Consider the following 18080-nt stretch of genomic DNA (forward strand, 5'->3'; position numbering starts at 1 on the left):
GGACTACACAGTCCATGGAATTCTCAAGGCAAGAATACTGGAGTGGGTAGACTTTTCCTGCTACAAGGGATCTTCCCAACCCAGGGATCGAACCCAGGTCTCCTGCAGTGCAGGTGGAGTCTTTACCAACTGAGCCACGAGGAAAGCCCAAGAATACTGGAGTGGATACTTTGTTTCTTCTCTAGCAGATCTTCCTGATCCAGGAATAAAACCAAGGTCTCCTGAATTGCAGGTGAATTCTTTACCAACTGAGCTAACGGGGTCATTAATTAAGGCTTATAATCTTTCCTTGGTATTATTTTGCCAAATTTTCAGGTTCTGAATGTATTATTGTATCAATCGAATTTATCTACAGATTTTTATTTCAAAATATATCATGGTATATCATAAAACTGTTAGCTGTGAGGAGAGACAAGATGGTGGAGGAGTATGTGGATGTGGAGTACATCTCTCTCCATGAGTGCATCAGAAACACACCTTCAGATGCAGAAAATCTCACAGAACACCAGCTGAGAGTGGGCAAGAGTCCCTGACCATTGGAAGGGAATATAGACTCACACAAAACTTGTTAGGATGATGCAAGGAAAGGAAAAAGAGGAGAGTGAACAGGACTGGAACTGTACCTGGGGAGTGGGGGAACTGAAGCAGGTGTCAGATCCACACATTGAGGCAATTGTTTGGACAGAGGGGAAGCATTTGAGCCTGTAGAAGAGTGCAACAGCTGATCTGTGACAGTCTGAATAGAATGAGAACCACACAGGCAATATTTGTCACAGCCCTACATACCCCGGACTGGTACACAAGTCCCATGGAATGTGCTGAGGCTGGGAGCTGGAGCATAGGAAATGGAGAACAGCCCCAAGATGACGTTTGCTGTTGACTGGAGGGAAACTGACTGAGGGGATGTGAGGGAGGAGTTTGCAGTGGGGAATGCCTTTGAGGAAAACCAGGCGGTCATAGAGTCAAGGCAATACATCTGAGTCATGTGCAGGGGATGGAGCCATCACTGTACCCTCTCTCTCTCCTCAACTGTCAATGCAGGAAACTGATCAATAGAGAAAGATCCCAGAGAGGGTGGCCTTTTAAACAATAGAGAAGGACCCCAGCCACAGGGAGACCTTTGAGGGCCTCCTGCGCCAAGCGACAATGAAGGACTAGCACGGGAGGCCCTTTGAATTCCAGCTGCCAGAACCTAGAAAAAGACTTGAATAATAGCATAATTCCTGTGCCTGAGGCTGCTGGTATCCCTGCACACTTGGCAATGTCAGGGTCCTCACAATGCAAGCAGCTACACTACCTGCATGTTTGATCCTCACTAGGGCAGAGAGTCAGAAGCTGGGAAAACCACTGCTGCTGCTGCTGCTGCTGCTGCTAACACTAATAGCACCTTATTTCCTCTCTAGGGTCCCTGTGATCCAAATAGTTGCACCACCACCCCACATGGCCCTCAATAGAACAGAGTCAAGTCCTCCAGGGCCAGCCTCAGGAGCAAACTCCTATAGATGATCCACATGCAGTGGTGATAATAAAGCGACAATTGAACTGCATGGGCAGTGTGGCTAAAACAGATGATCCAGAGGCTTCTCACTAGCTGTACAAGCTGCAGATTAAATCCACATGGTCAACTAGGTGGACTCTGTGTCTAAGAAATGTACAAAAGGACAATGAGAGCTCCCACAAAAGAAAACACACTAGTTCTGGCAGCTGTGAACATTGGAAGCAAGAACACCCAGGAATAGGGCCACATTAGACTCTGAGCTGTCCCCATTGCAAGTCCAAAGAACAGCTTAGTAGTGGAGGGCATTCTAGGAAGGCAGTGGTGGACTGTGACTCACAGGGAGGGAAATGATGCTGATACCTGAGATCCCAGAAAAACATTTATTATTCTTCTTATATTTTGATTTCTTCTGAAGTTGGCTCTGGATTTTTTTTTTTTCTTTTGCTGTGGTTGTTGGTTTTATTTTTACTATTAACTCTATTTAAGTTTTTGAAAACTTCTTTTTAAAATTACACTATTTATTTCCTTTATATACTTCTAACTCTACATTGGATTTTACATTCTTGTAAGATTTCTTTAATTTTTCTGGAATTTTTGTTTGCTTTTCTTATTGTTCTTTTCTTGATGTAGTTATATATATATATTATATATATATTATATATATATACAAACAAATCATTTTATATGCTTCTATTTAACTTTGCCTGTCTACCTCTTATTTTCTTCCTTTTTTTTTTTTTACATCGTTTGTTAGTTTGTTTCATTTTCTTTGTTTTATTCACCAGTTGGCACTCTGCTTTGGTTTTGTTTTCCAGTTTGTGTTTTAGTTTTCTTTTTTTTCCAAATACTTATTTTAATTGGAGGATAATTACTTTAAAATATTGTGGTCTTTTTGCCATACATTGACACGAATAACAGTTGTACATGCTTCCTCCATCTCAAAACCCTTTCCACTTCCCTCCACATCCCATCCGTCTGGGTTGTCCCAGTGCACTGGCTTTAAGTGCGCTGTTTCACACATCAAACTTGGACTGGTCATCTATTTCACATATGATAATATACATATTTGAATGCTATTCTCTCAAATCATCCCACCTTCACCTTCTCCCACAGAGTCCCAAAGTCTGTTGTTTATATCTGTGTTTCTTTTGCTGACTTTCAGGGTCATCCTTACCATCTTTCTAAATTCCATATATAAACATTAATATACTGTATTGGTGTTTCTCTTTCCAACTTACTTCACTCTGTAAAATAGGCACCAGTTTCATCCACCTCATTAGAACTGATTCAACTGCGTTCTTTTTAATAGCTGAGTAATATTCCATTGTGTACATTCTGACCAGGGTGAGATGGTACCTCATTGTAGTTTTGACTTGCATTTCTCTTATAAGGAGTGATATTGAGCATCTTTTCATGTGTTTGCTAGCCATCTGTTTGTTACCTTTGGAGAAAGGTCTGTTTAGTTGTTTGGCCCAGCTTTTTAGTTCGGTGGTTTATTTTCCTGGAATTGATCTGCATGAGCTGCTTGTATATTTTTGAGATTAATTCTTTGTCAGTAGCTTCATTTGCTATTATTTTCTCCAATTCTGAAGGCTGTCTTTTCACCTTGCCTATAGTTTCCTTCATTGTACAAAAGTATTTAAGTTTGATTAGTCCCCACTTATCCTTTTCATTATAGGGGACTGGAATGCAAAAGTAGGAAGTCAAGAAACAAATGGAGTAACAGGCAAATTTGATCTTGGAGTACAGAATGAAGCAGGGCAAAAACTAATAGAGTTCTGCCAAGAGAATGCACTGGTCATAGAAAACACTCTTTTCCAACAACACAAGAGAAGACTCTACACATGGATATCACTGGATGGTCAACACCAAAATAAGATTGATCATATTCTTTGCAGCCAAAGATGGAGAAGCTCTATACAGTCAGCAAAAACAAGACTGGAAGCTGACTGTGGCTCAGATCATGAACTCCTATTGCCAAATTCAGACTGAATTTGAAGAAAGTGGAGAAAATCACTAGACCATTCAAGTATGACCTAAATCAAATCCCTTATGATTATACAGTGAAAATTAGAAGTAGATTTAAAGGACTAGATCTGATAGGCAGTACCTGATGAACTATGGACAGAAGTTTGTGACATTGTACAAGAGACAGGAATCAAGACCATCTCCAAGAAAAAGAAATGAAGAAAAGAAAAATGGCTGTCTGAGGAGGCCTGACAAATAGCTGTGAAAGAAGGAAAGTGAAAAGCAAAAAAGAAAAGGAAAGATATACCTATTTGAATGCAGAGTTCCAAAGAATAGCAGAGAGAGATTAGAAATCCTTCCTCAGTGATCAATCAAAGAAATAGAGGACAAGACAGAATGGGAAAGACTAGAGATCTCTTCAAGAAAATTAGAGATCCCAAGGGAACAATTTTGTGCAAGGATGGGCTCGATAAAGGACAGAAATGGTATGGACCTAACAGAAGTAGAAGATATTAAGAAGAGGTAGCAAGAATACACAGAAGAACTATACAAAAAGATCTTCATGACCCAGATAATCACGGTGGTGTGATCTCTCACCTAGAGCCAGACATCCTGGAAAGTGAAGTCAGTGGGCCTTAGGAAGCATCACTACGAACAAAGCTAGTGGAGGTGATAGAATTCAAGTTGAGATATTTCAAATCCTGAAAGATGATGCTATGAAAGTACTGCACTCAATATGCCAGTAAATTTGGTAAACTCAGCAGTGGCCACAGGCCTGGAAAAGGTCAGTTTTCATTGCAATTCCAAAGAAAGGCAATGCCAAAGAAAGCTCAAACTACCACACAATTGTACTCATCTCACATGCTAGTAAAGTAATGCTCAAAATTCTCCAAGCCAAGCTTCAACAATATGTGAACCATGAAATTCCAGATGTTCAAGCTAGTTTTAGAAAAGGCAGTGAAACCAGAGATCAAATTGCCAACATATGCTGGATCATGGAAAAAGCAACAGAGTTCCAGAAAAAAACATCTACTTCTGCTTTATTGACTCTGCCAAAGCATTTAATCATAGTGGATCCCAATAAACTGTGGAAAATCTGGAAAGAGATGGGAATACCAGACCACCTGACCTGCCTCTTGAGAAATCTGTATGCAGGTCAGGAAGCAACAGTTAGAACTGGACATGGAACAACAGACTGGTTCCAGATAGGAAAAGGAGTACGTCAAGGCTGTATATTGTCACCCTGCTTATTTAACTTATATGCAGAGTACATCATGAGAAACGCAGGGCTGGAGGAAGCACAAGTTGGAATCAAGATTGCTTGGAGAAATATCAATAACTTCAGATAAGCAGATGACAGCACCCTTATGACAGAAAGTGAAGAAGAACTGAACAGCCTTGAGAGAAGATGCTTGATTTTATGTCACTCTTCTTGAATTCATTGAGACTTGTTTTGAGTCTCAATTTATAATCTATCCTGAAGAATGTTCCATGCACTTTTGAGAATGGTTTGTATTCTGATGCTTTTGAATAGTATGTTTTGTACATATCTTTCAAGTTCATCTGGTTTATTTCATCATATAAGGCCAATATATCCTTTTTGATTTTCTGTCTTGATCTATCCATTGATATAAGTGGGGTAATAAAGTCTGCTACTGCATTGTATTGCTTTCAGTTTCTCCCTTTATATCCATTAATATCTGCTTTAGATATTTTGTTGCTCCTTTATTGAGTGTATGAAGTGAAGTGAATTCACTCATTCATGTCTGACTCTTTGCGACCCCATGGACTGTAGCCTACCAGGCTTCTCAGTCCACGGAATTTTCCAGGCAAGAGTACTGGAGTGGGTTGCCATTTCCTTCTCCAGGGAACCTTCCCAACCCAGGAATCGAACCCAGGTCTCCCACATTGCAGGCAGATGCTTTACTATCTGAGCCACCAGGGAAGCCCTATTGAGTGTATATACACTTATAAATTTTATGTCTTGCTACATTGACCTTTTTATCACTATGTTATACTCTTGTTTTTCTTTCATTAAAGTCTTTGTTTCAAAATCTATTTTGTCTCATATGGTACAGATATTCCAACTTTCTTTTCATTTTTATTTGCATAAAATATATTTTAAATTGTTCACTTTCATTCTGTGCATCCTTTCCCCTGATTTATTTGTCTTGTATGGGACATATAAATGTGTCCAACCTTTATTTTTAATCTATTAAGCCATTCCATGTCTTTTGGATTAGTTAATTTAATATATTTATATTTAAAGTGGTTATTTTTTTTTAGTTTTTTATTTTTTAAATTTTAAAATCTTTAATTCTTACATGCGTTCCCAAACATGAACCCCCCCTCCCACCTCCCTCCCCATAACATCTCTCTGGGTCATCCCCATGCACCAGCCCCAAGCATGCTGTATCCTGCATCAGACATAGACTGGCAATTCAATTCTTACATGATAGTATACATGTTAGAATGCCATTCTCCCAAATCATCCCACCCTCTCCCTCTCCCTCTCCCTCTGAGTCCAAAAGCCCGTTATACACATCTGTGTCTTTTTTCCTGTCTTGCATACAGGCTCGTCATTTCCATCTTCCTAAATTCCATATATATGTGTTAGTATACTGTATTGGTGTTTTTCTCTCTGGCTTCCTTCACTCTGTATAATCGGCTCCAGTTTCATCCATCTCATCAGAACTGATTCAAATGAATTCTTTTTAACGGCTGAGAAATACTCCATTGTGTATATGTACCACAGCTTTCTTATCCATTCATCTGCTGATGGACATCTAGGTTGTTTCCATGTCCTGGCTATTATAAACAGTGCTGCAATGAACATTGGGGTGCATGTGTCTCTTTCCATTCTGGTTTCCTTGGTGTGTATGCCCAGCTGTGGGATTGCTGGGTCATAAGGTAGTTCTATTTGCAATTTTTTAAGGAATCTCCACACTGTTCTCCATAGTGGCTGTACTAGTTTGCATTCCCACCAACAGTGTAGGAGGGTTCCCTTTTCTCCACACCCTCTCCAGCATTTATTGCTTGCAGATTTTTGGATCGCAGACATTCTGACTGGTGTGAAGTGGTATTTTTATGTAAGCATGTACTTAAGTATATACATATTGCTATTTTTTTCATTATTTTCTGGATGTTTTTATAGTTTCTCTCTTGGTTAAAACTTTATTTCTTTCAACACTTTGAATGTTATTTCCATCTCTGCCAGTCTGTAATGTTTATTCTGATAGCCTTGTAGGGTTTCTTTTGTATGTAATAAGTTGTTTTATTTTTTCTTGATGCTTTGATAATTCTTTTATTCTTAACTTTTACCATTTTAATTATAATGTGTCTTGACATATATATTTTCTGGTTTTTCTTATTTGAAGCTTTCTGTATGTCCCAGATCCAGATGTCTACTTTATTCCCTAGAAGTTTTCAACCACTTCAAATAATTTTTCAGGTATTATCTCTCCTTTTTAATTCTGTTTTAAGTATCTTGCTGTTCTGTCTGGTTGAGTACTATTTTTTGTCTTCCAAGTTAATTATTTGTTTTTTATACTTCATCCAGTTTGCTGTTTAACCCTTCTAGAGTGTTTTATAGTACAGTTATAACTTCTGTGTGATACTTTCTCATATTTTATACCCCCTATGTTGAAGTTCTCACTGTGTTAATTCATTCTTCTCCCAAGTTCAGTGAGGATTTTATGACCATTATACAAAATTTCTTACCAAATAGGTTCCTTATCTCAGTTTTGTTTAGCTTTTTTTTTTCAGCAATTTTATCTTGTTCTTTCAATTTGAACGTGCTCCTCTGTCTCTTCATTTTACTTAATTCATTGTGTTTTTTACATGTATTAGATATATCAACTATCTCTTCCAGTCTTGAAGATGTAGTCTTATTTAGCAAATGTTTGTAGGGATCAAAAGCACAATTTCTTCTTGTCGTCATGGTCAGTCACTCAAGGGTTGTCCACTTTGTGGGCTGTCTGCACTCTCCTTTTATATTGGGGCCATGGCTGTTGCAGGGCACTGGTCTGGGGCTGCCTCTGGGACCATCTTCAAGGCCTGACCACAGCTCCTGCTGGGTGTTAGTGGGAAGGTCTGGACCCGAGACCAGCTGTGAGGCTTTCACAGGGAATTGGTGGATGAGGCTGGCTATTAATCATTCTTTACTTTATTTATTAATTTGTACCAAAGTATCTTTACTTTACAATGTTCTGTTAGTTTCTGCTGTACAGCAATGTGAATTAGCTGTATGTATACATATATCTGGATAAGGCAATGTCAACCCACTCCAGTACTCTTGCCTGGTAAATCCCATGGAAGGAGGATCCTGGTAGGCTGCAGTCCATGGGGTTGCTGAGGATTGGACACGACTGAACTACTTCACTCTTACTTTTCACTTTCATGCATTGGAGAGGGAAATGGCAACCCACTCCAGTGTTCTTGCCTGGAGAATCCCAGGGACAGGGGAGCCTGGTGGGCTGCCATCTATGGGGTCACACAGAGTCAGACAAGACTGAAGCGACTTAGCAGCAGCAGCAGCAGCAACAGCAGCATACATTTATCTCCTTTTTTAAAAATTTAATTATTTTCAAAAATGTTTTATGCTGCCTTCTGCCTCTCTTCTCTTTCTAGGAATCCTGTATTGCATAGATGATTTTATAAATGGTATCTCATATTTCATTTCAGCTTTTAATACTCATTTATTTGATCTCTTCTGATTGGATTTTTTCAAAGGATTTGTCTTCGACATCATTTTTTCTTCTGCTTCATTAATTTTTTGTTGATTTCTATTACATTTTTCATTTAACTCATTGTATTCTTCAACACTAGAACTTTTATTTGGCATTTTTATGACTTCTGTCTCTCTGTTAAACTTCTCGCTTTGTTTATGTAGTATTTTTCCGGAGTACATTGAATTGTCTTTCTCTGTTTTTGTTATTGTTATTGTGGTTCATTCATTTGTTTTTAAATCTCTCTGAACTTCTTTACAACAACTATTTTGAATTCTTTATCAGATAAATCACAGATCTTCATGTCTTTCAGATTGGTTATTGGAAAATACTGTGATCCTTTGGTGGTGCCATGTTCCTTAGTTTTTAAATGTTATTTGAAATGTTATTTTGCTGTTTTCATATTTGAGGTAGCTGTCACCTCCTCTAGTCTTTATTGATTTACTTTTGAAGTGAAATACCTTCCATCAGTCATGCTATGGATCTTGAGAGTTTTTCAGTTCTTTTATGGGCTTCCCAGGTGGCGCTAGTGCTAAAGAGCCTGCCTACCAATGCAGGAGGTCCAGGTTCAATCCCTGGGTCAGGTAGATGCCCTGGAGGAGAGCATGGCAACACACTCCAGCATTCTTGCCCAGGGAATCTCCATGGATAGAGGAGCCTGATGGGCTGTAGTCCATGGGGTCACAAAGAGTCAGACATGACTGAAGTGACTTAGCATGCATGCACATTTCTTTTTTATGTGTACACTTGTTTCACAGTTACTGCTGTTTTTTTGTGGTAAAATTCTTAATACTGTATGCCTTATTTTGATCTTTCTAATCCAGGATGAATGCTTACATTGTTCTTTTTTACTTTCCTAAGGAAACTGCTGGATGTTCAATTTTATGTTTGTTTCTTCTATGCCATCATGTTTGGGTCAGCTTTTTGTGCATGCTCAGAAGCCATCTCCAAAAGCACATACAGAGTATGCCCAAGATGCTTGCCATGGACTGAGAGTGTTTGTGTGGAAAGCAGGCTCAGTGCTGAGAGTATATATGGTCCAACTGGGGAATCTGATAGTTGAAAAATCCCCAGTGGCTCATGGGTGGGCTTCTTGATAGTGTTCATAATGCGGTTAGTAGAATATGCATCTTTTTGATACATTTTAAGAACCCTATCCTCCACTCTTACAGCCCCTTCTCACTCTTTAGTTGTGCAGCACACGAGTATTCTGGATGTGACTAGAAAAAGGGGGCCTCTTTGCCAAGATCCTGTATAACTGGAGATAAAAAGTGCTAACTTATATGCTTTCACTTTCCTCTACAGGTGAAATCCTGGGTTGGAAAAAAAATCTCTCTTGGCTTTGGGGTGTAAGTTGATCTATTCCTCTTATCCTATTCAATTGCTTCAATTGAATGTTTTTCCTCTGAAGATGTTATGGAACTTTTCTACTGGACTCCTGGATATTCACAAAATTTCCTTGGTCCATTGGTAACTGTCCCAATTAATGTTTCCAAGGGCTCCTGGTATTTGCCAGAGAGGACTTAGAGCTAGTTCATAAATCATTTCAGGATCCACAGCCAAGACTGAGGTCTATTTACCTGACACATGGGTATGTGTGCCTTTTCCAGGGTCTCTTGGCATATGGGCTGGTTGCAAAACCAAAATCAAATTGGACTGTAGTCAAGTCCTCAAGGATAAGAAGCCATTTATGGGATTTTTCTTGGCACCAAAGTTGTTGATTCAGTCAGAGATATAGCTTTGGTTTCTCAAAATGACTCTCTTTTTTAAAATTTATTTATTTTTCATTGGGGGATAATTGTTTTACAATATTATGTGGTGTTTTTTTTTGCCATATATTAACATGAAATACCCAAAGGTAAACATATGTTCCTTACTTCTTGAACCTCCCTCTCACTTCCTATCACATTCAACCTTTCTAGGTTGTCTCAGAGCACTGGAATTGAGCTCACTGCATTATACAGTAAATTTCCAATGGCTATTTAATTTTATGGTAATGTATATGTTTCAATGCTACTCTTTGAATTCTACTCATCACAGAGTCTCCTTCCCCAACTATGTTCCAGGTCTGTTCTCTATGCCTTTGTCTCCTTTGCTGCTCTGTAGATAAGTTCATCAACACCATTTCTCTTGAGTCTACTTATTAGCATTAATATGCAATATTTGTCTTTCCCTTTATGACTTTCTTTACGCTGTATAATAGGATCTAGTTTCATCCACTTCATTATACATAAGTCAAATGTGTTCCTTTCTTTTGCTGAATATTACCTTATGTATATGTACCACAGTTTCTTCATTCATCTGTTGATATACATGGAGAAGAAATGCAAAAAAGCAAAATGGCTGTCTGGGGAGGCCTTGCAAATAGCTGTGAAAAGAAGAGAGGCAAAAAGCAAAGGAGAAAAAAAAAAAAGATATAAGCCTCCGAATGCAGAGTTCCAAAGAATAGTAAGAGATAAGAAAGACTTCTTCAGCAATCAATGCAAAGAAATAGAGGACGAGACAGACTTGGAAAGACTAGAGATCTCTTCAAGAAAATAAGAGATACCAAGGGAACATTTCATGCAAAGATGGGCTTGATAAAGAACAGAAATGGTCTGGACCTAACAGAAGCAGAAGATATTAAGAAGAGGCAGCAAGAATACACAGAAGAACTGTACAACAAAGATCTTCATGACCCAGATAATCATGATGGTGTGATCACTCATCTAGAGACAGAGGTCTTGGAAAGTGAAGTCAAGTGGGCCTTGGAAAGTATCACTACAAACAAAGCAAGTGGAGGTGATGCAATTCCAGTTGAGCTGTTTCAAATCCTGAAAGATGATGCTATGAAAGTGCTGCACTCAATATGCCAGCAAATTTGGAAAACTCAGCAGTGGCCACAGGACTGGAAAAGATCAGTTTTCATTCCAATCCCAAAGAAAGGCAATGCCAAATAATGCTCAAACTACCACACAATTGCATTCATCTCACATGCTAGTAAAGTAATGCTCAAAATTCTCCAAGCCAGGCTTCTGCAATACGTGAACCTTGAACTCCCTGATGTTCAAGCTTGTTTACAGAAAAGGCAGAGGAACCAGAGATCAAATTGCCAACATCCGCTGGATCATGGAAAAAGCAAGAGAGTTCCAGAAAAACATCTGTTTCTGTTTTATTGACTATGCCAAAGCCTTTGACTGTGTGGATCACAATAAACTGTGGAAAATTCAGAGAGAGATGGGAATACCAGACCACCTGACCTGCTTCTTGAGAAATCTGTATGCAGGTCAGGAAGCAGCAGTTAGAACTGGACATGGAACAACAGACTGGTTCCAAATAGGAAAAAGAGTACTTCAAGGCTGTATATTGTCATCCTACTTATGTAACTTCTATACAGAGTACATCATTTGAAACGCTGGACTGGCAGAAACACAAGCTGGAATCAAGATTGCCGGGAGAAATATCAATAACCTCAGATATGCAGATGAAACCACCCTTATGGCAGAAAGTGAAGAGGAGCTGAAAAGCCTCCTGATGAAAGTAAAAGTGGAGAGTGAAAAAGTTGGCCTAAAGCTCAACATTCAGAAAATGAAGATCATGACATCAGGTCCCATCACTTCATGGGAAATAGATGGTGAAACAGGGGAAACAGTGTCGGACTTTATTTTTTGGTGCTCCAAAATCACTGCAGATGGTGACTGCAGCCATGAAATTAAAAGACAATTACTCCTTGGAAAAAAAGTTATGACCAACCTAGATAGCATATGCAAAAGCAGAGACATTACATTGCCTACTAAGGTCCGCCTAATCAAGGCTATGGTTTTTCCTGTGATCATGTATGGATGTGAGAGTTGGACTGTAAGAAGGCTGAGAGCCGAAGAATTGATGCTTTTGAACGGTGGTGTTAGAGAAGACTCTTGAGAGTCCCTGGGAATGCAAGGAGATCCAAAAAGTCCATTCTGAAAGCAATCAGCCCTGGGATTTCTTTGGAAGGAATGATGCTAAAGCTGAAACTCCAGTACTTTGGCCACCTCATGCGAAAAGTTGACTCGTTGGAAAAGACTTTGATGTTGAGAGGGATTCGGGGCAGGAGGAGAAGGGGTCAACAGAGGATGAGATGGCTGGATGGCACCACTGGCTCGATGTACGTGGGTCTGAGTGAACTCCAGGAGTTGATGACGGACAGGGAGGCCTGGCGTGCTGTGATTCATGGGGTCGCACAGAGTCGGACACGACTGAGCCACTGAACTGAACTGAAGTTGCTTCCATGTCCTAGCTATTATAAATAGTGATGAAATGAACTTTGAAGTCCATATTTTCTTTTTCAGTTATGATTTCCTCAGGGTAGATGCCCATTAGTGTGATTGCTGGATTATATGGTGTCGCTAAGAGTTGGGCACGACTGAGGTATTTCAATTTCACTTTTCACTTTCATGCATTGGAGAAGGAAATGGCAACCCACTCCAGTATTCTTGCCTGGAGAATCCCAGGGGCAGAGGAGCCTAGTGGGCTGCCATCTATGGGGATGCACAGAGTCGGACATGCAGGAAGAGACTTAGCAGAAGCAGCAGCAGCACCAGCATGGTAGTTTTACTTCTAGCTTTTTAAAGTATCTCCATGTTGTCTTCCATTGTGGCTGTATCAGTTTATATTCCCACAAACAGTGCAAGAGGGTTCCATTTTCTCTACACCCTTTCCATCATTTAGTGTTTGTAGATATTTTGATGATGGGCCTGATGATTGGTGTGAGTTGATACCTGATGGTAAGTTTGAGATGCTTTCCCTAATAATGAGTGATGTTGAGCATCTTTTGATGTGTTTATTATTCATCTGTATATCTTCTTGCAAAAATATCTGTTTAGGTCTTCTACTCACTTTTTTACTGGGTTGTTTGTTTTTCTGGCATTGAGATGTATGAGCTGCTTGTATATTTTGGAGATTAATCCTTTGTCAGTTGTCTCATTTGCTATTATTTTCACCCATTCTGAGGGCTGACTTTTCAGTTTGTTTATGGTTTCTTTCAGTGTGCAAAAGCTTTTAAGTTTAATTAGATCCCATTTGTCTACTTTGTTTTTATTTCCATTAATCTAGGAGATCAGTCATAGAGGATCTTGCTGTGATTTATGTCAAAGCATATTTTACTTATGTTTTCCTCTAAGAATTTCATAGTTTCTGGTCTTACATTGAGGTCTTTAATCCGTTTTTATTTCATCATTGAGTATAGTGTTAATAAGTGTTCTATTTTTATTCTTTTACACATAACTGTCCAGTTATTCCAGAACCATTTATTGAAGAGACTATCCTTTCTCCATTGTATATTCTTGCCTCCTTTGTCAAAAATAAGTTACCCATAGGTGCAAGAGTTTATCTCTGGGCTTTTTGTCTTGTTCCATTGATCTACATTTGTTTTTATGCAAGAACCATACTGTATAGATGACTGTAGCTTTGTAGCATAGTCTGAAGTCAGACAGGTTGATTATTCCAGCTCCACTCTTCTTTCTCAAGATTGCTTTGGCTACTCAGGGTCTTTTGTATTTTCATACAAATTGTGAAATTTTTTGTTCTAGTTCTGTGAAAAATACCATGGAAATAGAAGATCACTTTTCCTGTCTCCTGAGAAACCTGTATGTAGACCAAGAAGCATGTTAGATATGAGCGTGCGTCACCCCAGTGTAATTAGCCTCCAATTAAAATAAATAAATTTATATTAAAAAAATAAATGAGCATGGAACAACTGACTGGAGTAATATTGGGAAAAGAGTATGACAAGGCTGTATATTATCACCCTGATTATTTAACTTCTATGCAGAGTGTGTGCATGCTCAGTCACTTCAGTGATGTCTGACTCTTTGTGACCTCATGGGCTGTAGTGTGCCAGACTCCTCTGTCCATGGGATTCTCTAGGCAAGAATACTGGAGTGGGTTGCTATTCCCTTCTCCAGGGGATCTTCCTGACACATTGATTGAAAATAGGTATCTTGCTTCTCCCACATTGGAAGGTGGGTTCTTTACCACTGAGCCACCAAGGAAACCCACTTTATGTAGAGTACATCATGCAAAGAGCTGGGCTGTATGAACCACAGTCTGGAATCATGATTTCTGGGGGAAATAATAACAACCTCAGATATGCAGATGATACCATTCTAATGACAGAAAGCAAAGAGGGACTAAAAAAACCTCTTGATGAATGTGAAGGAGGAGAATTAAAAAGCTGGCTTAAAACTCACCATTCAAAAAACTTAAATCATGTAATCTTGTCCCATCACTTCATGAAAAATAAAAGGGGAAAAATTGGAAACAGTTACAGATTTTATTTTCTTGGTCTCCAATATCTCTGTGAATGGTGACTGCAGCCATAAAACCAAAAGGCACTTGCTCCTTAGAAAGAAACCTATGACAAACATGTTTAATATATTAAGAAGCAAGGACATCAGTTTGCTGACAAAATTCCATACAGTCAAAGCTTTGATTTTTCCAGCAGTTGTGTCTGGTTGTGAGAGCTGAACCATAAAGAAGGCTGATGGCTGAAGAAATGATGCTTTCAAACTGTGGTGCTGGAGAAAACTCTTGAGAGTCGGTTGGACAGCAAGGTGATAAAACCAGTCAATCCTAAAGGAAATCAACCCTCAATGTTCACTGGAAGCTCTGATGATGAAGCTGAAGCTCCAATACTTTGGTCACTTTATGCAAAGAGCCAACTCATTGCAAAAAGGCCCCGATGCTGGGAAAGATTGAAAGCAGGAGGAGAAAGGGATGACAGAGAATGAGATAGTAGGATGGCATCACCTATTTAATGGACATGAGTTTGAACAAACTCCAGGATATTGTGAAGGACAGGGAAATCTGATGTTCTGTAGTCCATGGGGTTGCAAAGAGTCAGACACAGCAGAGCAACTGAACAACAACAACAAAGAATTTCATTAGATGTACCAGCTTCTTCTTTGGGATATTGACTACCAGACAGTAGTTCTGGAGCCAAGAGCTTAGAATAACTAGTCTCAGTAACTCACTTGTTATAAAGCAAGATGTAAGGTTGAGCCATGCATGATTCATCCATAATGCACATATTTAGCTTGGAATCATTACAGTGTGCCCAGTATCCTCTTTCAGAATTATAACAGTACGTGGTGTAATGTTCTGAGCCAAATTCGTTCCCACGGTGTATTAAGCTATAGATAATGCTTTCTAGTCTTAGGGATTTCAAATATTCCCTGCAACACTAGGGTCCCAGGTTTCAGATTTCTTCAAAGCCAATATGAATACCAATCTTCTGTCAATTTTTATGTCCTTATCACCTGAATTATTTCAGATGTATTCTGAGAACCTGAGGTAACTGGCAAATCATAAACTGTTTGGCAGCTTCTGTGAGCATAACTGGTTTTGAGGAAAACCTTCTATACTTTGAATTACCCTGGTTATATGTAGGATTTTCCTTCTGAATCTTCAGTTTCTGTGAACTTGTCCAACATTTCAGTAACAAGACATGCCTGGGAAGTAGTATATTTTCCACTACATTGGTATCTTTCTTGAAATTCCAGTAACAAGTTCCAGAAAGGTTCTCAGTTATCTCTAGTTCATGTTCTATTTTATTCAAAAGCTCACAAAGAAATTCCTGAGCATCTTGTTGGGCATAACCATGAAAATCAGGAAATAATCTCCATACTGAGTATTGTATAGCAAAATGATGTGACCAAGATCCAGTTTCCAGACCACATGACTTGAAACAAAGTATGCAATTCATGACAAAGAGAAAGGTATTATCAGCTTGACTGTCTTGGTTAAATAAGTCCCGTCTTTCTATTCTTTGATGCTCCACTATGTAGTCCTGATGATAAAGTTGAATATCTGGACTGAATAGAGCCTTTTTTTTTCTTGATGTTCATTCATTTCATATACCGCATCTGTGATTGAAAGATGCTTATAAGATGATCTTGTTTTATCACTAAATGTCATAGCCAGCCATTGGTTCAGATAAAGTTTTGAAAAATATTGGAACAAATAAGTAAATGACTCAACGTTTGAACAGTATTCATATGGCCAAGTATTTCTAAAATTTCTCAATCTGGCTTCACTAAGAATTACTATTGGCCTTCATTTAACAAAGGAGTCACTGACTTTTTAAATCTTACATCTTCAGAGGTAGATATTACTTTACCTTTTGATGATGCTGCTGAGGTTTATAGTGATACTTAAACAGGAACTATTTCTATTATGGTGGACCAAGCTAGACCTTGCAAATATAAACTCTTTTTAGAGTTACATTTTCTAATTCTGGTTTAACTTAATACTCTAATTATTGCCATCTTTTCTTCACTTCTATGTTTGCCTTTTTTTTTCCCTGAAATTGTGCTTGCCTTTTCATCCAATGGTTAACTGTTCAAATCAAGTTTGAAAGTTTTCACCCATTTGTATCCTTCTCTTGCCATGTACCGCTTGACCACATCCAATTTACCTTGATTCATTGACCTAACATTCCAGGTATTTATTCAATACTAAGGAATCAGTGAACTAAAATGGATTGGAATGGTGAATTTAATTCATATGACCATTATATCTACCACTGTGGGCAAGAATTCCTTAGAAGAATTAGAATTGCTCTCATAGTCAGAAAACAAATCTGAAATGCAAAACTTGGGTGCAATATCAAAATCAACACAGTTTACTTCCAAAGCAAACCTTTCCACATCACAATAATCCAAGTCTATGCCCAAACCACTGTTGATGAAGAAACTGAAGTTGACTGGTTCTATGAAAACCTACAAGACTTTATAGGGAGTGCTAAGTTGCTTCAGTCATGTCTGACTCTTTGCAACTCTATAGACTGTAGCCTGCCAGACTGCTCTGTCCAGGAAATTCCCCAGGCGAGAATACTGGAGTGGGCTGCCATTCCCTTCTCCAGGGGATCTCCCCAACTTAGGGATCAAACCCAAGTCTCTTGCATTACAGGTAGATTTTTTTTTAAACCATCTGAGACACCTGGGAAGCACAAGAATACTGGAGTGGGTAGCCTATCTCTTCTCCAGGGGATCTTTCTGACTCAGAATTGAACAGGCTTCTCCTGCATTTCAGGCAGATTCTTTACCAGCTGAGCTGCCAGGGAAGCCCTCTTTTTCATCATAGATGATTGGAATGCAAAAGCAAAAAAGTCAAAAGATACCTGGAGTAAAAGGCAAGTTTGGCCTTGGGGTATAATATAAAGCAGGGCAAAGGCTAATAGAGTTTTGTCAAGAAAACATGCTAGTCATAGCAAACACTCTTCTCCAATAACAGAATCTATGAGTCTACACATGGACATCACTTGATGGATAATACCAAAATAAGATTGATTGCATTCTTTGCAGCCAAAGAAGGAGAAGCTCTATAGAGCCAGCAGAAAGAATAAAAAGAAGACCTGGAGATGGCTGTTACATAGATTATGAGCTCCCTATTACAAAACTCAATTTTAAAATGAAGTAGGGAAAACCACTAGGCCATTCAGGTATGATCTAAATCAAATGCCTTATGATTATACAGTGGAGATGATGGATTAATGCAAAGGATTCGATCTGGTAGACAAAGTGCCTGAAGAACTGTGGACAGCGATTCATAACATTACACAGGAGGCAGCGACCAAAATCATACCAAATTAAAAGAAAAGCAAGAAATCAAACTAGTTGTTGAGGAGGCTTTACAAAGAGCTGAGTAAAAAAGAGAAGTGAAAGGCAAGGGAGAAAGGGAAAGATATACCCAACTGAATGCAGAGTTCCAGAGAGGCAGGGGAGATTTAAAAATAAAAATAAAAATAAATAAATTCTTCTTAACTGAATGATGCAAATATATTGAGGAAACCAACAGAAAGGGAAATATTAGAGATTTCTTCAAGAATATTGGAGATAAAAAGGGAATATTTCATGCAAGGTTGAACATGA

The 18080-nt window shown here is 38.8% G+C and overlaps 1 pseudogene; it reads right to left on the reverse strand.

Annotated features, from left to right (window-relative positions):
- LOC138930753 (ubiquitin carboxyl-terminal hydrolase 44-like) overlaps window positions 1–16534 on the reverse strand; it is a 55677-nt pseudogene extending 39143 nt beyond the window's left edge.
- Window positions 16535–18080: the final 1546 nt, after the last annotated feature.

Source organism: Ovis canadensis, chromosome X (genome assembly GCF_042477335.2).
Source record: "Ovis canadensis isolate MfBH-ARS-UI-01 breed Bighorn chromosome X, ARS-UI_OviCan_v2, whole genome shotgun sequence".
Lineage (NCBI taxonomy): Eukaryota > Metazoa > Chordata > Mammalia > Artiodactyla > Bovidae > Ovis > Ovis canadensis.